Consider the following 17,500-nt stretch of genomic DNA (forward strand, 5'->3'; position numbering starts at 1 on the left):
GCACTTTTCGGCTTGCTGCTGCTGCAATCCACGCGTTTTAGATCTGCATAACTCCACCTCTTTTAGCACAGTACCCTCAACCCCCGGCTGTTCCCACCCGCCTCAACACCGTTGGAAGGGAGGAGAACCAATTAAGGCGGGGGGGGGGGTGGAACGAGCAGCTGTCTACCCTTAGCAGGAGGGTTGCTGATTAATTACCTCTCCTGCTGCTGCTGCTGCTGGCTGTCCAGCAGCAGACTGAAGGTGGCTGCTGCTGTGCGCAGGTATATAAAGGCTCAGAGCCTATTATGACACGCGCAGCCAGCGTTCCATTGCCACATTCCGTCTACTGCAGGCGGGATACCTGGATGGCTGAATGTCACTGAGAAGCTCACAGAGACCGCCATAAGCAACAGTTTAAAAGAATGCCACAGACTAATCAACCAAACTTTTTGGGTTGGTTTCTCTTTTATAGTCTGCAGGCATTAAATGAAAGAAGTCAGTGTTCCAGCAGAGGGAGACAACGTTTCAGAAAAGGCATTGTAGCAAACCAAAAAAGAAATTTTAAGCGCAGCAGAGTAACCAGCTCACATACCTGTTAGCTCAGGTGAGTTTAAAAGGCTGCTGTTGATAACAAGGGCATTTGCTAAATTGATGGTGTGTGTGCAACAATATACTGAAAGGTCAATTATATTGTGCAGCTTATCTCACCACCTGTAGTTATTTAGGTGAAAGCTCCAAAATGCTTGCCTAATATGTCTGTTTATCCAAAAGGAAGTATAGAGGGAGAGCTAGATAGATAGCATTGCATTACATTACATTACATGGCAATGCAATGCACAGTTGCTGAAGTTGAACCAAAATGAGCTTGTCATCTGGCTTCTGCAACTTTTAACATGAAAAATCCAATGAGGAGAAGAAAAGCAAAGCCAAAGAGTCCATCCCAAAATCCGACAAACAAGCAAAATGAACAAAAAGCATTGAATTCAATTCTTTCTGATTTTAGAAACTGCATTAAAGAAGGGGTGCACCGGTCCTGGAGATACTGCAATACCAGGTCAATGCGTGGAGTGGACAGAGCAAGCTCTTTTTCCATCTCCCTGTTCTAAAAATCCATTTAATATATGGTCCCCAGATAGGGGACGTATCAGATATTAAACTGATAAGAACAGATACTACACTTGATCTTAGCCAAAAGGCCGAGAAGCGATAACCAGAATTGGTTTCCGACTACGGTGCCACCCAAGGATTCTGAAAAGTCCATTTGTGGAGATGGCCACCTGGACTCCCGTTAAGAAGACATGCTGTCAACCTCTAGATCCCTCACATGCCTGCACTTTTCGGCTTGCTGCTGCTGCAATCCACGCGTTTTAGATCTGCATAACTCCACCTCTTTTAGCACAGTACCCTCCACCCCCGGCTGTTCCCTCCCGCCTCAACACCGTTGGAAGGGAGGAGAACCAATTAAGGCGGGGGGGGGGTGGAACGAGCAGCTGTCTACCCTTAGCAGGAGGGTTGCTGATTAATTACCTCTCCTGCTGCTGCTGCTGCTGGCTGTCCAGCAGCAGACTGAAGGTGGCTGCTGCTGTGCGCAGGTATATAAAGGCTCAGAGCCTATTATGACACGCGCAGCCAGCGTTCCATTGCCACATTCCGTCTACTGCAGGCGGGATACCTGGATGGCTGAATGTCACTGAGAAGCTCACAGAGACCGCCATAAGCAACAGTTTAAAAGAATGCCACAGACTAATCAACCAAACTTTTTGGGTTGGTTTCTCTTTTATAGTCTGCAGGCATTAAATGAAAGAAGTCAGTGTTCCAGCAGAGGGAGACAACGTTTCAGAAAAGGCATTGTAGCAAACCAAAAAAGAAATTTTAAGCGCAGCAGAGTAACCAGCTCACATACCTGTTAGCTCAGGTGAGTTTAAAAGGCTGCTGTTGATAACAAGGGCATTTGCTAAATAGATGGTGTGTGTGCAACAATATACTGAAAGGTCAATTATATTGTGCAGCTTATCTCACCACCTGTAGTTATTTAGGTGAAAGCTCCAAAATGCTTGCCTAATATGTCTGTTTATCCAAAAGGAAGTATAGAGGGAGAGCTAGATAGATAGCATTGCATTACATTACATTACATGGCAATGCAATGCACAGTTGCTGAAGTTGAACCAAAATGAGCTTGTCATCTGGCTTCTGCAACTTTTAACATGAAAAATCCAATGAGGAGAAGAAAAGCAAAGCCAAAGAGTCCATCCCAAAATCCGACAAACAAGCAAAATGAACAAAAAGCATTGAATTCAATTCTTTCTGATTTTAGAAACTGCATTAAAGAAGGGGTGCACCGGTCCTGGAGATACTGCAATACCAGGTCAATGCGTGGAGTGGACAGAGCAAGCTCTTTTTCCATCTCCCTGTTCTAAAAATCCATTTAATATATGGTCCCCAGATAGGGGACGTATCAGATATTAAACTGATAAGAACAGATACTACACTTGATCTTAGCCAAAAGGCCGAGAAGCGATAACCAGAATTGGTTTCCGACTACGGTGCCACCCAAGGATTCTGAAAAGTCCATTTGTGGAGATGGCCACCTGGACTACCGTTAAGAAGACATGCTGTCAACCTCTAGATCCCTCACATGCCTGCACTTTTCGGCTTGCTGCTGCTGCAATCCACGCGTTTTAGATCTGCATAACTCCACCTCTTTTAGCACAGTACCCTCAACCCCCGGCTGTTCCCACCCGCCTCAACACCGTTGGAAGGGAGGAGAACCAATTAAGGCGGGGGGGGGGGTGGAACGAGCAGCTGTCTACCCTTAGCAGGAGGGTTGCTGATTAATTACCTCTCCTGCTGCTGCTGCTGCTGGCTGTCCAGCAGCAGACTGAAGGTGGCTGCTGCTGTGCGCAGGTATATAAAGGCTCAGAGCCTATTATGACACGCGCAGCCAGCGTTCCATTGCCACATTCCGTCTACTGCAGGCGGGATACCTGGATGGCTGAATGTCACTGAGAAGCTCACAGAGACCGCCATAAGCAACAGTTTAAAAGAATGCCACAGACTAATCAACCAAACTTTTTGGGTTGGTTTCTCTTTTATAGTCTGCAGGCATTAAATGAAAGAAGTCAGTGTTCCAGCAGAGGGAGACAACGTTTCAGAAAAGGCATTGTAGCAAACCAAAAAAGAAATTTTAAGCGCAGCAGAGTAACCAGCTCACATACCTGTTAGCTCAGGTGAGTTTAAAAGGCTGCTGTTGATAACAAGGGCATTTGCTAAATAGATGGTGTGTGTGCAACAATATACTGAAAGGTCAATTATATTGTGCAGCTTATCTCACCACCTGTAGTTATTTAGGTGAAAGCTCCAAAATGCTTGCCTAATATGTCTGTTTATCCAAAAGGAAGTATAGAGGGAGAGCTAGATAGATAGCATTGCATTACATTACATTACATGGCAATGCAATGCACAGTTGCTGAAGTTGAACCAAAATGAGCTTGTCATCTGGCTTCTGCAACTTTTAACATGAAAAATCCAATGAGGAGAAGAAAAGCAAAGCCAAAGAGTCCATCCCAAAATCCGACAAACAAGCAAAATGAACAAAAAGCATTGAATTCAATTCTTTCTGATTTTAGAAACTGCATTAAAGAAGGGGTGCACCGGTCCTGGAGATACTGCAATACCAGGTCAATGCGTGGAGTGGACAGAGCAAGCTCTTTTTCCATCTCCCTGTTCTAAAAATCCATTTAATATATGGTCCCCAGATAGGGGACGTATCAGATATTAAACTGATAAGAACAGATACTACACTTGATCTTAGCCAAAAGGCCGAGAAGCGATAACCAGAATTGGTTTCCGACTACGGTGCCACCCAAGGATTCTGAAAAGTCCATTTGTGGAGATGGCCACCTGGACTCCCGTTAAGAAGACATGCTGTCAACCTCTAGATCCCTCACATGCCTGCACTTTTCGGCTTGCTGCTGCTGCAATCCACGCGTTTTAGATCTGCATAACTCCACCTCTTTTAGCACAGTACCCTCAATCCCCGGCTGTTCCCACCCGCCTCAACACCGTTGGAAGGGAGGAGAACCAATTAAGGCGGGGGGGGGGGTGGAACGAGCAGCTGTCTACCCTTAGCAGGAGGGTTGCTGATTAATTACCTCTCCTGCTGCTGCTGGCTGTCCAGCAGCAGACTGAAGGTGGCTGCTGCTGTGCGCAGGTATATAAAGGCTCAGAGCCTATTATGACACGCGCAGCCAGCGTTCCATTGCCACATTCCGTCTACTGCAGGCGGGATACCTGGATGGCTGAATGTCACTGAGAAGCTCACAGAGACCGCCATAAGCAACAGTTTAAAAGAATGCCACAGACTAATCAACCAAACTTTTTGGGTTGGTTTCTCTTTTATAGTCTGCAGGCATTAAATGAAAGAAGTCAGTGTTCCAGCAGAGGGAGACAACGTTTCAGAAAAGGCATTGTAGCAAACCAAAAAAGAAATTTTAAGCGCAGCAGAGTAACCAGCTCACATACCTGTTAGCTCAGGTGAGTTTAAAAGGCTGCTGTTGATAACAAGGGCATTTGCTAAATAGATGGTGTGTGTGCAACAATATACTGAAAGGTCAATTATATTGTGCAGCTTATCTCACCACCTGTAGTTATTTAGGTGAAAGCTCCAAAATGCTTGCCTAATATGTCTGTTTATCCAAAAGGAAGTATAGAGGGAGAGCTAGATAGATAGCATTGCATTACATTACATTACATGGCAATGCAATGCACAGTTGCTGAAGTTGAACCAAAATGAGCTTGTCATCTGGCTTCTGCAACTTTTAACATGAAAAATCCAATGAGGAGAAGAAAAGCAAAGCCAAAGAGTCCATCCCAAAATCCGACAAACAAGCAAAATGAACAAAAAGCATTGAATTCAATTCTTTCTGATTTTAGAAACTGCATTAAAGAAGGGGTGCACCGGTCCTGGAGATACTGCAATACCAGGTCAATGCGTGGAGTGGACAGAGCAAGCTCTTTTTCCATCTCCCTGTTCTAAAAATCCATTTAATATATGGTCCCCAGATAGGGGACGTATCAGATATTAAACTGATAAGAACAGATACTACACTTGATCTTAGCCAAAAGGCCGAGAAGCGATAACCAGAATTGGTTTCCGACTACGGTGCCACCCAAGGATTCTGAAAAGTCCATTTGTGGAGATGGCCACCTGGACTCCCGTTAAGAAGACATGCTGTCAACCTCTAGATCCCTCACATGCCTGCACTTTTCGGCTTGCTGCTGCTGCAATCCACGCGTTTTAGATCTGCATAACTCCACCTCTTTTAGCACAGTACCCTCAACCCCCGGCTGTTCCCACCCGCCTCAACACCGTTGGAAGGGAGGAGAACCAATTAAGGCGGGGGGGGGGGGTGGAACGAGCAGCTGTCTACCCTTAGCAGGAGGGTTGCTGATTAATTACCTCTCCTGCTGCTGCTTCTGCTGGCTGTCCAGCAGCAGACTGAAGGTGGCTGCTGCTGTGCGCAGGTATATAAAGGCTCAGAGCCTATTATGACACGCGCAGCCAGCGTTCCATTGCCACATTCCGTCTACTGCAGGCGGGATACCTGGATGGCTGAATGTCACTGAGAAGCTCACAGAGACCGCCATAAGCAACAGTTTAAAAGAATGCCACAGACTAATCAACCAAACTTTTTGGGTTGGTTTCTCTTTTATAGTCTGCAGGCATTAAATGAAAGAAGTCAGTGTTCCAGCAGAGGGAGACAACGTTTCAGAAAAGGCATTGTAGCAAACCAAAAAAGAAATTTTAAGCGCAGCAGAGTAACCAGCTCACATACCTGTTAGCTCAGGTGAGTTTAAAAGGCTGCTGTTGATAACAAGGGCATTTGCTAAATAGATGGTGTGTGTGCAACAATATACTGAAAGGTCAATTATATTGTGCAGCTTATCTCACCACCTGTAGTTATTTAGGTGAAAGCTCCAAAATGCTTGCCTAATATGTCTGTTTATCCAAAAGGAAGTATAGAGGGAGAGCTAGATAGATAGCATTGCATTACATTACATTACATGGCAATGCAATGCACAGTTGCTGAAGTTGAACCAAAATGAGCTTGTCATCTGGCTTCTGCAACTTTTAACATGAAAAATCCAATGAGGAGAAGAAAAGCAAAGCCAAAGAGTCCATCCCAAAATCCGACAAACAAGCAAAATGAACAAAAAGCATTGAATTCAATTCTTTCTGATTTTAGAAACTGCATTAAAGAAGGGGTGCACCGGTCCTGGAGATACTGCAATACCAGGTCAATGCGTGGAGTGGACAGAGCAAGCTCTTTTTCCATCTCCCTGTTCTAAAAATCCATTTAATATATGGTCCCCAGATAGGGGACGTATCAGATATTAAACTGATAAGAACAGATACTACACTTGATCTTAGCCAAAAGGCCGAGAAGCGATAACCAGAATTGGTTTCCGACTACGGTGCCACCCAAGGATTCTGAAAAGTCCATTTGTGGAGATGGCCATCTGGACTCCCGTTAAGAAGACATGCTGTCAACCTCTAGATCCCTCACATGCCTGCACTTTTCGGCTTGCTGCTGCTGCAATCCACGCGTTTTAGATCTGCATAACTCCACCTCTTTTAGCACAGTACCCTCAACCCCCGGCTGTTCCCACCCGCCTCAACACAGTTGGAAGGGAGGAGAACCAATTAAGGCGGGGGGGGGGGGGGTGGAACGAGCAGCTGTCTACCCTTAGCAGGAGGGTTGCTGATTAATTACCTCTCCTGCTGCTGCTGCTGCTGGCTGTCCAGCAGCAGACTGAAGGTGGCTGCTGCTGTGCGCAGGTATATAAAGGCTCAGAGCCTATTATGACACGCGCAGCCAGCGTTCCATTGCCACATTCCGTCTACTGCAGGCGGGATACCTGGATGGCTGAATGTCACTGAGAAGCTCACAGAGACCGCCATAAGCAACAGTTTAAAAGAATGCCACAGACTAATCAACCAAACTTTTTGGGTTGGTTTCTCTTTTATAGTCTGCAGGCATTAAATGAAAGAAGTCAGTGTTCCAGCAGAGGGAGACAACGTTTCAGAAAAGGCATTGTAGCAAACCAAAAAAGAAATTTTAAGCGCAGCAGAGTAACCAGCTCACATACCTGTTAGCTCAGGTGAGTTTAAAAGGCTGCTGTTGATAACAAGGGCATTTGCTAAATAGATGGTGTGTGTGCAACAATATACTGAAAGGTCAATTATATTGTGCAGCTTATCTCACCACCTGTAGTTATTTAGGTGAAAGCTCCAAAATGCTTGCCTAATATGTCTGTTTATCCAAAAGGAAGTATAGAGGGAGAGCTAGATAGATAGCATTGCATTACATTACATTACATGGCAATGCAATGCACAGTTGCTGAAGTTGAACCAAAATGAGCTTGTCATCTGGCTTCTGCAACTTTTAACATGAAAAATCCAATGAGGAGAAGAAAAGCAAAGCCAAAGAGTCCATCCCAAAATCCGACAAACAAGCAAAATGAACAAAAAGCATTGAATTCAATTCTTTCTGATTTTAGAAACTGCATTAAAGAAGGGGTGCACCGGTCCTGGAGATACTGCAATACCAGGTCAATGCGTGGAGTGGACAGAGCAAGCTCTTTTTCCATCTCCCTGTTCTAAAAATCCATTTAATATATGGTCCCCAGATAGGGGACGTATCAGATATTAAACTGATAAGAACAGATACTACACTTGATCTTAGCCAAAAGGCCGAGAAGCGATAACCAGAATTGGTTTCCGACTACGGTGCCACCCAAGGATTCTGAAAAGTCCATTTGTGGAGATGGCCACCTGGACTCCCGTTAAGAAGACATGCTGTCAACCTCTAGATCCCTCACATGCCTGCACTTTTCGGCTTGCTGCTGCTGCAATCCACGCGTTTTAGATCTGCATAACTCCACCTCTTTTAGCACAGTACCCTCAACCCCCGGCTGTTCCCACCCGCCTCAACACCGTTGGAAGGGAGGAGAACCAATTAAGGCGGGGGGGGGGGGGTGGAACGAGCAGCTGTCTACCCTTAGCAGGAGGGTTGCTGATTAATTACCTCTCCTGCTGCTGCTGGCTGTCCAGCAGCAGACTGAAGGTGGCTGCTGCTGTGCGCAGGTATATAAAGGCTCAGAGCCTATTATGACACGCGCAGCCAGCGTTCCATTGCCACATTCCGTCTACTGCAGGCGGGATACCTGGATGGCTGAATGTCACTGAGAAGCTCACAGAGACCGCCATAAGCAACAGTTTAAAAGAATGCCACAGACTAATCAACCAAACTTTTTGGGTTGGTTTCTCTTTTATAGTCTGCAGGCATTAAATGAAAGAAGTCAGTGTTCCAGCAGAGGGAGACAACGTTTCAGAAAAGGCATTGTAGCAAACCAAAAAAGAAATTTTAAGCACAGCAGAGTAACCAGCTCACATACCTGTTAGCTCAGGTGAGTTTAAAAGGCTGCTGTTGATAACAAGGGCATTTGCTAAATAGATGGTGTGTGTGCAACAATATACTGAAAGGTCAATTATATTGTGCAGCTTATCTCACCACCTGTAGTTATTTAGGTGAAAGCTCCAAAATGCTTGCCTAATATGTCTGTTTATCCAAAAGGAAGTATAGAGGGAGAGCTAGATAGATAGCATTGCATTACATTACATTACATGGCAATGCAATGCACAGTTGCTGAAGTTGAACCAAAATGAGCTTGTCATCTGGCTTCTGCAACTTTTAACATGAAAAATCCAATGAGGAGAAGAAAAGCAAAGCCAAAGAGTCCATCCCAAAATCCGACAAACAAGCAAAATGAACAAAAAGCATTGAATTCAATTCTTTCTGATTTTAGAAACTGCATTAAAGAAGGGGTGCACCGGTCCTGGAGATACTGCAATACCAGGTCAATGCGTGGAGTGGACAGAGCAAGCTCTTTTTCCATCTCCCTGTTCTAAAAATCCATTTAATATATGGTCCCCAGATAGGGGACGTATCAGATATTAAACTGATAAGAACAGATACTACACTTGATCTTAGCCAAAAGGCCGAGAAGCGATAACCAGAATTGGTTTCCGACTACGGTGCCACCCAAGGATTCTGAAAAGTCCATTTGTGGAGATGGCCACCTGGACTCCCGTTAGAAGACATGCTGTCAACCTCTAGATCCCTCACATGCCTGCACTTTTCGGCTTGCTGCTGCTGCAATCCACGCGTTTTAGATCTGCATAACTCCACCTCTTTTAGCACAGTACCCTCAACCCCCGGCTGTTCCCACCCGCCTCAACACCGTTGGAAGGGAGGAGAACCAATTAAGGCGGGGGGGGGTGGAACGAGCAGCTGTCTACCCTTAGCAGGAGGGTTGCTGATTAATTACCTCTCCTGCTGCTGCTGCTGCTGGCTGTCCAGCAGCAGACTGAAGGTGGCTGCTGCTGTGCGCAGGTATATAAAGGCTCAGAGCCTATTATGACACGCGCAGCCAGCGTTCCATTGCCACATTCCGTCTACTGCAGGCGAGATACCTGGATGGCTGAATGTCACTGAGAAGCTCACAGAGACCGCCATAAGCAACAGTTTAAAAGAATGCCACAGACTAATCAACCAAACTTTTTGGGTTGGTTTCTCTTTTATAGTCTGCAGTCATTAAATGAAAGAAGTCAGTGTTCCAGCAGAGGGAGACAACGTTTCAGAAAAGGCATTGTAGCAAACCAAAAAAGAAATTTTAAGCGCAGCAGAGTAACCAGCTCACATACCTATTAGCTCAGGTGAGTTTAAAAGGCTGCTGTTGATAACAAGGGCATTTGCTAAATAGATGGTGTGTGTGCAACAATATACTGAAAGGTCAATTATATTGTGCAGCTTATCTCACCACCTGTAGTTATTTAGGTGAAAGCTCCAAAATGCTTGCCTAATATGTCTGTTTATCCAAAAGGAAGTATAGAGGGAGAGCTAGATAGATAGCATTGCATTACATTACATTACATGGCAATGCAATGCACAGTTGCTGAAGTTGAACCAAAATGAGCTTGTCATCTGGCTTCTGCAACTTTTAACATGAAAAATCCAATGAGGAGAAGAAAAGCAAAGCCAAAGAGTCCATCCCAAAATCCGACAAACAAGCAAAATGAACAAAAAGCATTGAATTCAATTCTTTCTGATTTTAGAAACTGCATTAAAGAAGGGGTGCACCGGTCCTGGAGATACTGCAATACCAGGTCAATGCGTGGAGTGGACAGAGCAAGCTCTTTTTCCATCTCCCTGTTCTAAAAATCCATTTAATATATGGTCCCCAGATAGGGGACGTATCAGATATTAAACTGATAAGAACAGATACTACACTTGATCTTAGCCAAAAGGCCGAGAAGCGATAACCAGAATTGGTTTCCGACTACGGTGCCACCCAAGGATTCTGAAAAGTCCATTTGTGGAGATGGCCACCTGGACTCCCGTTAAGAAGACATGCTGTCAACCTCTAGATCCCTCACATGCCTGCACTTTTCGGCTTGCTGCTGCTGCAATCCACGCGTTTTAGATCTGCATAACTCCACCTCTTTTAGCACAGTACCCTCAACCCCCGGCTGTTCCCACCCGCCTCAACACCGTTGGAAGGGAGGAGAACCAATTAAGGCGGGGGGGGGGGTGGAACGAGCAGCTGTCTACCCTTAGCAGGAGGGTTGCTGATTAATTACCTCTCCTGCTGCTGCTGCTGCTGGCTGTCCAGCAGCAGACTGAAGGTGGCTGCTGCTGTGCGCAGGTATATAAAGGCTCAGAGCCTATTATGACACGCGCAGCCAGCGTTCCATTGCCACATTCCGTCTACTGCAGGCGGGATACCTGGATGGCTGAATGTCACTGAGAAGCTCACAGAGACCGCCATAAGCAACAGTTTAAAAGAATGCCACAGACTAATCAACCAAACTTTTTGGGTTGGTTTCTCTTTTATAGTCTGCAGGCATTAAATGAAAGAAGTCAGTGTTCCAGCAGAGGGAGACAACGTTTCAGAAAAGGCATTGTAGCAAACCAAAAAAGAAATTTTAAGCGCAGCAGAGTAACCAGCTCACATACCTGTTAGCTCAGGTGAGTTTAAAAGGCTGCTGTTGATAACAAGGGCATTTGCTAAATAGATGGTGTGTGTGCAACAATATACTGAAAGGTCAATTATATTGTGCAGCTTATCTCACCACCTGTAGTTATTTAGGTGAAAGCTCCAAAATGCTTGCCTAATATGTCTGTTTATCCAAAAGGAAGTATAGAGGGAGAGCTAGATAGATAGCATTGCATTACATTACATTACATGGCAATGCAATGCACAGTTGCTGAAGTTGAACCAAAATGAGCTTGTCATCTGGCTTCTGCAACTTTTAACATGAAAAATCCAATGAGGAGAAGAAAAGCAAAGCCAAAGAGTCCATCCCAAAATCCGACAAACAAGCAAAATGAACAAAAAGCATTGAATTCAATTCTTTCTGATTTTAGAAACTGCATTAAAGAAGGGGTGCACCGGTCCTGGAGATACTGCAATACCAGGTCAATGCGTGGAGTGGACAGAGCAAGCTCTTTTTCCATCTCCCTGTTCTAAAAATCCATTTAATATATGGTCCCCAGATAGGGGACGTATCAGATATTAAACTGATAAGAACAGATACTATACTTGATCTTAGCCAAGAGGCCGAGAAGCGATAACCAGAATTGGTTTCCGACTACGGTGCCACCCAAGGATTCTGAAAAGTCCATTTGTGGAGATGGCCACCTGGACTCCCGTTAAGAAGACATGCTGTCAACCTCTAGATCCCTCACATGCCTGCACTTTTCGGCTTGCTGCTGCTGCAATCCACGCGTTTTAGATCTGCATAACTCCACCTCTTTTAGCACAGTACCCTCAACCCCCGGCTGTTCCCACCCGCCTCAACACCGTTGGAAGGGAGGAGAACCAATTAAGGCGGGGGGGGGGTGGAACGAGCAGCTGTCTACCCTTAGCAGGAGGGTTGCTGATTAATTACCTCTCCTGCTGCTGCTGCTGCTGGCTGTCCAGCAGCAGACTGAAGGTGGCTGCTGCTGTGCGCAGGTATATAAAGGCTCAGAGCCTATTATGACACGCGCAGCCAGCGTTCCATTGCCACATTCCGTCTACTGCAGGCGGGATACCTGGATGGCTGAATGTCACTGAGAAGCTCACAGAGACCGCCATAAGCAACAGTTTAAAAGAATGCCACAGACTAATCAACCAAACTTTTTGGGTTGGTTTCTCTTTTATAGTCTGCAGGCATTAAATGAAAGAAGTCAGTGTTCCAGCAGAGGGAGACAACGTTTCAGAAAAGGCATTGTAGCAAACCAAAAAAGAAATTTTAAGCGCAGCAGAGTAACCAGCTCACATACCTGTTAGCTCAGGTGAGTTTAAAAGGCTGCTGTTGATAACAAGGGCATTTGCTAAATAGATGGTGTGTGTGCAACAATATACTGAAAGGTCAATTATATTGTGCAGCTTATCTCACCACCTGTAGTTATTTAGGTGAAAGCTCCAAAATGCTTGCCTAATATGTCTGTTTATCCAAAAGGAAGTATAGAGGGAGAGCTAGATAGATAGCATTGCATTACATTACATTACATGGCAATGCAATGCACAGTTGCTGAAGTTGAACCAAAATGAGCTTGTCATCTGGCTTCTGCAACTTTTAACATGAAAAATCCAATGAGGAGAAGAAAAGCAAAGCCAAAGAGTCCATCCCAAAATCCGACAAACAAGCAAAATGAACAAAAAGCATTGAATTCAATTCTTTCTGATTTTAGAAACTGCATTAAAGAAGGGGTGCACCGGTCCTGGAGATACTGCAATACCAGGTCAATGCGTGGAGTGGACAGAGCAAGCTCTTTTTCCATCTCCCTGTTCTAAAAATCCATTTAATATATGGTCCCCAGATAGGGGACGTATCAGATATTAAACTGATAAGAACAGATACTACACTTGATCTTAGCCAAAAGGCCGAGAAGCGATAACCAGAATTGGTTTCCGACTACGGTGCCACCCAAGGATTCTGAAAAGTCCATTTGTGGAAATGGCCACCTGGACTCCCGTTAAGAAGACATGCTGTCAACCTGTAGATCCCTCACATGCCTGCACTTTTCGGCTTGCTGCTGCTGCAATCCACGCGTTTTAGATCTGCATAACTCCACCTCTTTTAGCACAGTACCCTCAACCCCCGGCTGTTCCCACCCGCCTCAACACCGTTGGAAGGGAGGAGAACCAATTAAGGCGGGGGGGGGGGGTGGAACGAGCAGCTGTCTACCCTTAGCAGGAGGGTTGCTGATTAATTACCTCTCCTGCTGCTGCTGCTGCTGGCTGTCCAGCAGCAGACTGAAGGTGGCTGCTGCTGTGCGCAGGTATATAAAGGCTCAGAGCCTATTATGACACGCGCAGCCAGCGTTCCATTGCCACATTCCGTCTACTGCAGGCGGGATACCTGGATGGCTGATTGTCACTGAGAAGCTCACAGAGACCGCCATAAGCAACAGTTTAAAAGAATGCCACAGACTAATCAACCAAACTTTTTGGGTTGGTTTCTCTTTTATAGTCTGCAGGCATTAAATGAAAGAAGTCAGTGTTCCAGCAGAGGGAGACAACGTTTCAGAAAAGGCATTGTAGCAAACCAAAAAAGAAATTTTAAGCGCAGCAGAGTAACCAGCTCACATACCTGTTAGCTCAGGTGAGTTTAAAAGGCTGCTGTTGATAACAAGGGCATTTGCTAAATAGATGGTGTGTGTGCAACAATATACTGAAAGGTCAATTATATTGTGCAGCTTATCTCACCACCTGTAGTTATTTAGGTGAAAGCTCCAAAATGCTTGCCTAATATGTCTGTTTATCCAAAAGGAAGTATAGAGGGAGAGCTAGATAGATAGCATTGCATTACATTACATTACATGGCAATGCAATGCACAGTTGCTGAAGTTGAACCAAAATGAGCTTGTCATCTGGCTTCTGCAACTTTTAACATGAAAAATCCAATGAGGAGAAGAAAAGCAAAGCCAAAGAGTCCATCCCAAAATCCGACAAACAAGCAAAATGAACAAAAAGCATTGAATTCAATTCTTTCTGATTTTAGAAACTGCATTAAAGAAGGGGTGCACCGGTCCTGGAGATACTGCAATACCAGGTCAATGCGTGGAGTGGACAGAGCAAGCTCTTTTTCCATCTCCCTGTTCTAAAAATCCATTTAATATATGGTCCCCAGATAGGGGACGTATCAGATATTAAACTGATAAGAACAGATACTACACTTGATCTTAGCCAAAAGGCCGAGAAGCGATAACCAGAATTGGTTTCCGACTACGGTGCCACCCAAGGATTCTGAAAAGTCCATTTGTGGAGATGGCCACCTGGACTCCCGTTAAGAAGACATGCTGTCAACCTCTAGATCCCTCACATGCCTGCACTTTTCGGCTTGCTGCTGCTGCAATCCACGCGTTTTAGATCTGCATAACTCCACCTCTTTTAGCACAGTACCCTCAACCCCCGGCTGTTCCCACCCGCCTCAACACCGTTGGAAGGGAGGAGAACCAATTAAGGCGGGGGGGGGGTGGAACGAGCAGCTGTCTACCCTTAGCAGGAGGGTTGCTGATTAATTACCTCTCCTGCTGCTGCTGCTGCTGGCTGTCCAGCAGCAGACTGAAGGTGGCTGCTGCTGTGCGCAGGTATATAAAGGCTCAGAGCCTATTATGACACGCGCAGCCAGCGTTCCATTGCCACATTCCGTCTACTGCAGGCGGGATACCTGGATGGCTGAATGTCACTGAGAAGCTCACAGAGACCGCCATAAGCAACAGTTTAAAAGAATGCCACAGACTAATCAACCAAACTTTTTGGGTTGGTTTCTCTTTTATAGTCTGCAGGCATTAAATGAAAGAAGTCAGTGTTCCAGCAGAGGGAGACAACGTTTCAGAAAAGGCATTGTAGCAAACCAAAAAAGAAATTTTAAGCGCAGCAGAGTAACCAGCTCACATACCTGTTAGCTCAGGTGAGTTTAAAAGGCTGCTGTTGATAACAAGGGCATTTGCTAAATAGATGGTGTGTGTGCAACAATATACTGAAAGGTCAATTATATTGTGCAGCTTATCTCACCACCTGTAGTTATTTAGGTGAAAGCTCCAAAATGCTTGCCTAATATGTCTGTTTATCCAAAAGGAAGTATAGAGGGAGAGCTAGATAGATAGCATTGCATTACATTACATTACATGGCAATGCAATGCACAGTTGCTGAAGTTGAACCAAAATGAGCTTGTCATCTGGCTTCTGCAACTTTTAACATGAAAAATCCAATGAGGAGAAGAAAAGCAAAGCCAAAGAGTCCATCCCAAAATCCGACAAACAAGCAAAATGAACAAAAAGCATTGAATTCAATTCTTTCTGATTTTAGAAACTGCATTAAAGAAGGGGTGCACCGGTCCTGGAGATACTGCAATACCAGGTCAATGCGTGGAGTGGACAGAGCAAGCTCTTTTTCCATCTCCCTGTTCTAAAAATCCATTTAATATATGGTCCCCAGATAGGGGACGTATCAGATATTAAACTGATAAGAACAGATACTATACTTGATCTTAGCCAAAAGGCCGAGAAGCGATAACCAGAATTGGTTTCCGACTACGGTGCCACCCAAGGATTCTGAAAAGTCCATTTGTGGAGATGGCCACCTGGACTCCCGTTAAGAAGACATGCTGTCAACCTCTAGATCCCTCACATGCCTGCACTTTTCGGCTTGCTGCTGCTGCAATCCACGCGTTTTAGATCTGCATAACTCCACCTCTTTTAGCACAGTACCCTCAACCCCCGGCTGTTCCCACCCGCCTCAACACCGTTGGAAGGGAGGAGAACCAATTAAGGCGGGGGGGGGGTGGAACGAGCAGCTGTCTACCCTTAGCAGGAGGGTTGCTGATTAATTACCTCTCCTGCTGCTGCTGCTGCTGGCTGTCCAGCAGCAGACTGAAGGTGGCTGCTGCTGTGCGCAGGTATATAAAGGCTCAGAGCCTATTATGACACGCGCAGCCAGCGTTCCATTGCCACATTCCGTCTACTGCAGGCGGGATACCTGGATGGCTGAATGTCACTGAGAAGCTCACAGAGACCGCCATAAGCAACAGTTTAAAAGAATGCCACAGACTAATCAACCAAACTTTTTGGGTTGGTTTCTCTTTTATAGTCTGCAGGCATTAAATGAAAGAAGTCAGTGTTCCAGCAGAGGGAGACAACGTTTCAGAAAAGGCATTGTAGCAAACCAAAAAAGAAATTTTAAGCGCAGCAGAGTAACCAGCTCACATACCTGTTAGCTCAGGTGAGTTTAAAAGGCTGCTGTTGATAACAAGGGCATTTGCTAAATAGATGGTGTGTGTGCAACAATATACTGAAAGGTCAATTATATTGTGCAGCTTATCTCACCACCTGTAGTTATTTAGGTGAAAGCTCCAAAATGCTTGCCTAATATGTCTGTTTATCCAAAAGGAAGTATAGAGGGAGAGCTAGATAGATAGCATTGCATTACATTACATTACATGGCAATGCAATGCACAGTTGCTGAAGTTGAACCAAAATGAGCTTGTCATCTGGCTTCTGCAACTTTTAACATGAAAAATCCAATGAGGAGAAGAAAAGCAAAGCCAAAGAGTCCATCCCAAAATCCGACAAACAAGCAAAATGAACAAAAAGCATTGAATTCAATTCTTTCTGATTTTAGAAACTGCATTAAAGAAGGGGTGCACCGGTCCTGGAGATACTGCAATACCAGGTCAATGCGTGGAGTGGACAGAGCAAGCTCTTTTTCCATCTCCCTGTTCTAAAAATCCATTTAATATATGGTCCCCAGATAGGGGACGTATCAGATATTAAACTGATAAGAACAGATACTACACTTGATCTTAGCCAAAAGGCCGAGAAGCGATAACCAGAATTGGTTTCCGACTACGGTGCCACCCAAGGATTCTGAAAAGTCCATTTGTGGAGATGGCCACCTGGACTCCCGTTAAGAAGACATGCTGTCAACCTCTAGATCCCTCACATGCCTGCACTTTTCGGCTTGCTGCTGCTGCAATCCACGCGTTTTAGATCTGCATAACTCCACCTCTTTTAGCACAGTACCCTCAACCCCCGGCTGTTCCCACCCGCCTCAACACCGTTGGAAGGGAGGAGAACCAATTAAGGCGGGGGGGGGGGTGGAACGAGCAGCTGTCTACCCTTAGCAGGAGGGTTGCTGATTAATTACCTCTCCTGCTGCTGCTGCTGCTGGCTGTCCAGCAGCAGACTGAAGGTGGCTGCTGCTGTGCGCAGGTATATAAAGGCTCAGAGCCTATTATGACACGCGCAGCCAGCGTTCCATTGCCACATTCCGTCTACTGCAGGCGGGATACCTGGATGGCTGAATGTCACTGAGAAGCTCACAGAGACCGCCATAAGCAACAGTTTAAAAGAATGCCACAGACTAATCAACCAAACTTTTTGGGTTGGTTTCTCTTTTATAGTC

The 17,500-nt window shown here is 45.3% G+C and overlaps 13 non-coding genes across 13 annotated transcripts; all 13 read right to left on the minus strand.

Moving 5' to 3' along the window:
• Nucleotides 1-999: 999 nt before the first annotated feature.
• LOC141218755 (U2 spliceosomal RNA) lies at nt 1,000-1,190 on the minus strand. The gene has a single exon (XR_012287446.1). It is a non-coding gene; the product is annotated as a U2 spliceosomal RNA (small nuclear RNA).
• A 1,120-nt stretch (nt 1,191-2,310) lies between these two features.
• On the minus strand, nt 2,311-2,501 carry LOC141218756 (U2 spliceosomal RNA). Its single transcript, XR_012287447.1, has one exon. It is a non-coding gene; the product is annotated as a U2 spliceosomal RNA (small nuclear RNA).
• A 1,121-nt stretch (nt 2,502-3,622) lies between these two features.
• Nucleotides 3,623-3,813, minus strand: LOC141218757 (U2 spliceosomal RNA). Its single transcript, XR_012287448.1, has one exon. It is a non-coding gene; the product is annotated as a U2 spliceosomal RNA (small nuclear RNA).
• A 1,115-nt stretch (nt 3,814-4,928) lies between these two features.
• Nucleotides 4,929-5,119, minus strand: LOC141218758 (U2 spliceosomal RNA). The gene has a single exon (XR_012287449.1). It is a non-coding gene; the product is annotated as a U2 spliceosomal RNA (small nuclear RNA).
• A 1,122-nt stretch (nt 5,120-6,241) lies between these two features.
• On the minus strand, nt 6,242-6,432 carry LOC141218759 (U2 spliceosomal RNA). Its single transcript, XR_012287450.1, has one exon. It is a non-coding gene; the product is annotated as a U2 spliceosomal RNA (small nuclear RNA).
• A 1,124-nt stretch (nt 6,433-7,556) lies between these two features.
• Nucleotides 7,557-7,747, minus strand: LOC141218760 (U2 spliceosomal RNA). Its single transcript, XR_012287451.1, has one exon. It is a non-coding gene; the product is annotated as a U2 spliceosomal RNA (small nuclear RNA).
• Nucleotides 7,748-8,864: 1,117 nt separating this feature from the next.
• On the minus strand, nt 8,865-9,055 carry LOC141218761 (U2 spliceosomal RNA). The gene has a single exon (XR_012287452.1). It is a non-coding gene; the product is annotated as a U2 spliceosomal RNA (small nuclear RNA).
• A 1,118-nt stretch (nt 9,056-10,173) lies between these two features.
• On the minus strand, nt 10,174-10,364 carry LOC141218763 (U2 spliceosomal RNA). The gene has a single exon (XR_012287453.1). It is a non-coding gene; the product is annotated as a U2 spliceosomal RNA (small nuclear RNA).
• A 1,121-nt stretch (nt 10,365-11,485) lies between these two features.
• LOC141218270 (U2 spliceosomal RNA) lies at nt 11,486-11,676 on the minus strand. The gene has a single exon (XR_012287024.1). It is a non-coding gene; the product is annotated as a U2 spliceosomal RNA (small nuclear RNA).
• Nucleotides 11,677-12,796: 1,120 nt separating this feature from the next.
• On the minus strand, nt 12,797-12,987 carry LOC141218765 (U2 spliceosomal RNA). The gene has a single exon (XR_012287455.1). It is a non-coding gene; the product is annotated as a U2 spliceosomal RNA (small nuclear RNA).
• Nucleotides 12,988-14,109: 1,122 nt separating this feature from the next.
• On the minus strand, nt 14,110-14,300 carry LOC141218766 (U2 spliceosomal RNA). The gene has a single exon (XR_012287456.1). It is a non-coding gene; the product is annotated as a U2 spliceosomal RNA (small nuclear RNA).
• Nucleotides 14,301-15,420: 1,120 nt separating this feature from the next.
• LOC141218192 (U2 spliceosomal RNA) lies at nt 15,421-15,611 on the minus strand. The gene has a single exon (XR_012286949.1). It is a non-coding gene; the product is annotated as a U2 spliceosomal RNA (small nuclear RNA).
• A 1,120-nt stretch (nt 15,612-16,731) lies between these two features.
• Nucleotides 16,732-16,922, minus strand: LOC141218767 (U2 spliceosomal RNA). Its single transcript, XR_012287457.1, has one exon. It is a non-coding gene; the product is annotated as a U2 spliceosomal RNA (small nuclear RNA).
• Nucleotides 16,923-17,500: the final 578 nt, after the last annotated feature.

This window comes from Phyllobates terribilis, unplaced genomic scaffold (assembly GCF_046119375.1).
Source record: "Phyllobates terribilis strain yellow unplaced genomic scaffold, ASM4611937v1 Scaffold_249__1_contigs__length_2872098, whole genome shotgun sequence".
In the NCBI taxonomy this organism is placed as follows: Eukaryota; Metazoa; Chordata; class Amphibia; order Anura; family Dendrobatidae; genus Phyllobates; species Phyllobates terribilis.